Raw genomic sequence first — 4,056 nt, forward strand, 5'->3', positions numbered from 1 at the left:
GACATCAGTCGATACTCGCGGAACTACTTAATTTCAACTGTATTTTATATTCTGAACACTGCAGAACATGAATCGGAACACAAACTTGCAGTTTCGCCTTTTGCTCTGAATTTGGCAAATTGTGCGGAATCACACGTCCCAATAGCACGTACGCAGAGAGGAGTGAGATAATTTTTTTACTCTGTCTGGCAGTTAAACAAAACTGAAGATCATTCCAACCAGGAAATTCGCTGTTTTTAAGGATGTTACAGAACAGCTTGGGGAGATGGCCGGATGAGGAGGAGAAGAGGGTCGGTGGTGATGGTTTGAGGTTTCATGGGGAGTAATAAGACAGGGGGCAGAGGGCAGTTGAAGATTGGAGGAGGTGGAGTGACAAGGTGGAATAGAGAGGGTGGTGGAAGGAGGCACCTTTGTGGATGTGAGGGGGGGACTTTGGGAAGGGGGAGTGAGGGGGAAGATTGGAGGGAGAAGAGTGAGGAGGAGAGGTAAGGGGGAGAGTTGAGGAAGAAGGGTAAGGGGGAGAGTTGAGGAAGAAGGGTGAGGGGGAGAGTTGAGGGAGAATGGTGAGGTGGGAGTTTTTGAGGAAGCTTGGAGGGGGAAGAGTTGAGGGAAAAGGGTAAGGGGGAGAGTTGAGGAAGAAGGGTGAGGGGGGAGAGTTGAGGAAGAAGGGTGAGGGGGAGAGTTGAGGAAGAAGGGTGAGGGGGAGAGTTGAGGAAGAAGGGTGAGGGGGAGAGTTGAGGAAGAAGGGTGAGGGGGAGAGTTGAGGAAGAAGGGTGAGGGGGAGAGTTGAGGAAGAAGGGTGAGGGGGAGAGTTGAGGAAGAAGGGTGAGGGGGAGAGTTGAGGAAGAAGGGTGAGGGGGGAGAGTTGAGGAAGAAGGGTGAGGGGGAGAGTTGAGGAAGAAGGGTGAGGGGGAGAGTTGAGGAAGAAGGGTGAGGGGGAGAGTTGAGGAAGAAGGGTGAGGGGGGAGAGTTGAGGAAGAAGGGTGAGGGGGAGAGTTGAGGAAGAAGGGTGAGGGGGAGAGTTGAGGAAGAAGGGTGAGGGGGGAGAGTTGAGGAAGAAGGGTGAGGGGGAGAGTTGAGGAAGAAGGGTGAGGGGGAGAGTTGAGGAAGAAGGGTGAGGGGGAGAGTTGAGGAAGAAGGGTGAGGGGGAGAGTTGAGGAAGAAGGGTGAGGGGGAGAGTTGAGGAAGAAGGGTGAGGGGGAGAGTTGAGGAAGAAGGGTGAGGGGGAGAGTTGAGGAAGAAGGGTGAGGGGGAGAGTTGAGGAAGAAGGGTGAGGGGGAGAGTTGAGGAAGAAGGGTGAGGGGGAGAGTTGAGGAAGAAGGGTGAGGGGAGAGTTGAGGAAGAAGGGTGAGGGGGAGAGTTGAGGAAGAAGGGTGAGGGGGAGAGTTGAGGAAGAAGGGTGAGGGGGAGAGTTGAGGAAGAAGGGTGAGGGGAGAGTTGAGGAAGAAGGGTGAGGGGGAGAGTTGAGGAAGAAGGGTGAGGGGGAGAGTTGAGGAAGAAGGGTGAGGGGGAGAGTTGAGGAAGAAGGGTGAGGGGAGAGTTGAGGAAGAAGGGTGAGGGGAGAGTTGAGGAAGAAGGGTGAGGGGGAGAGTTGAGGAAGAAGGGTGAGGGGGAGAGTTGAGGAAGAAGGGTGAGGGGGAGAGTTGAGGAAGAAGGGTGAGGGGAGAGTTGAGGAAGAAGGGTGAGGGGGAGAGTTGAGGGAGAAGGGTGAGGTGGGAGTTTTTGAAAAAGGTGACAGGGAAACTTGGAGGGGAAGAGTGTGAAGGTTGCTTTGTGAGGGAGGGTTGAGAGGGAAGCTTTCAGAGGGAGGGGAGACACGGCCAAGGTGCAGGAGGGCGATGGGAGAGGTGGGGAGAGGGGAAGGATGAGACTTGGTAGAAGTATGGTGAAGAAAGGAGCGGGCAGGGGGAGGTACAACATTTGAGGGGTTGGGAAGAGGGGGAGGTGTGCTGAGAGGAAGGAAGGAGCATGCTTGTGGTGATGAGGAGTGTACTGATTGAGAGAGTGAGATATCTGTTAGATTATAATGGAGCCCACAGATGTTAGAACACCACACACTTTGGGACAACAGAGGAGAAGCTGATACTGCTGAGGGGCAAGATGGGAGGGGAAAGGAGAGGGTATAACGGGTGAGGGGTTAGGAGGAGGTAGATTTAAGGAGGTGGGGGTGAATTGGCACTGAAGTTGTAAAAAATAAAAGAAGGATGATTGATGCAACAAGAACATGCATCACAAACTGGGATATTTAAAATGTTTAAGTCAGAGATGCGATTAATAGTACTGCAGCATAGCAAACCAATTGTTCGACTTTTCATAAAAGCACCAAAATTGGTACATATGTTGACTAATGTATTCTGGATATGGAGCCACTCGAGATTTTGCCTGGGTCGGCTTTGGCGGCCATTTTGGAAAAAGGCCGCCATTCTACTTTAACAACATGGGATATCTGTCATTGTTATTCTCTTTGTAGGTTTCTCAGAAGTGATAAATACTCCATGTGATGTGCATTTACAAAAGAAAACAATACAAATGTCATTTGTGTTGATTTATTATATTTCCAACCATTGTATTGGGGAAAAATTGTCATTTTTATGGGAAAATCCATTTTCGCACACAGCATCAGTGACAGGTTCAGAAGTATTTTGTTAAACAAACAAAATCTGCCAATGAGGAGACACGTCGCCATGAAGAAACACTGCGTGCACAGGAAGCATTTGCCAAAGATGTACAATCACTTGTGGCTGTCATTGAAGAGCTGGGGAATCCCTTCGAGGAGGATAGTCCAGATTTGCTGGTCCAAGACACCAAGGAGATTGCCGATCCTGCAGTGATTGAAACAGTTCGCACTGCCAAGCAGATTGGACAAGAACAGTTTCAGGTATACTCAAAGGATTTCCTCATCAACAGAACCAAGACTATTGACGAACCTACAAAGAGGAACAAACTCCCCCTCTTCGGAACAGACAGAAGACCAAAAGCACCCAAAGGAAAGGAAGCTTCTGTGAAGAATGATATGGCCTTATTTGCAAGGCTCTACATAGGCTGCCAGAACCGCGATGGGAACCTGGACGAGTTCTTCCGTCATGAAAATCAAGCATGCCCTCCCGCGTTATCTGATGGAGGTAAGCTACACCTGAGTAGCAAAAGCGACTTGCTGGTTTGCCTTGAAGGCGTTGCTGAAGCTCAGTCTGATGCACCTGCTGTCACTTCTGTTGTCCTTGACGACGCCGTCATCGTGCAGATGTTGAAGCCTGGCACTGCCAAGACATTTGAAGAATATGCCCACCAATTCTTCATCCCATACGTCGAGGAGCAGCTGCGTCGTGCTTCACGTCTCGACCTCGTTTGGGATAGCTTCAAAGATGGCTCCTTGAAGAAGGCGACAAGGGAGAAACGAGGAAAAGGGGTGCGACGGCGCGTGGTGAGCACCGCAGCCATACCAGGAAACGCAGAGTTTCCTACGTGTCAACGCAAACAAGGTGGAGCTCTTCACCTTCCTGTCCGATGTGCTGGTGCAGTCCTTCCATGACGAGGCAAAGGAGCTGGTAGTCACTGATGGTGAAGCAGTCATCTGCCTTCCAAGGCAGGAAGATGAAAGCTCTCTAGCTCCATGCAGTCAAGAAGAGGCGGACACTCGCATCCTGGTACATGTGGCCCATGCTGCAGAACATGACCACCGTCGGATTCAAATTTGAACCGTAGACACCGACGTCATCGTCTTGGCGGTGATGGTAGCCCAGGCACTACTATGCGTGGATGAACTCTGGATTGCCTTTGGGATGGGCAAGAACTACCGCTACATCCCTGCCCATGAAATAGCTGCCACTCTCTCTCCACAGAAGGCACGTGCCCTCCCTGTCTTCCACGCCATGACCGGATGTGACACGGTATCAGCATTCGTGGGGCATGGGAAGAAATATGCCTGGGCCACATGGAACTCATTTCCAGAACTGACAGATTCTCTTGTGACCCTGACCACCACGCCAGTCAACATCCAGGATGACACAATGCACTGCATTGAAAGGTTTGTGGTGCTCCTCTATGATCGCACCAGTC

The sequence above is a fragment of the Eptatretus burgeri genome, chromosome 12 (genome assembly GCF_056783735.1).
Source record: "Eptatretus burgeri isolate ZD-2024b chromosome 12, Ebu_testis_v1, whole genome shotgun sequence".
Lineage (NCBI taxonomy): Eukaryota > Metazoa > Chordata > Myxini > Myxiniformes > Myxinidae > Eptatretus > Eptatretus burgeri.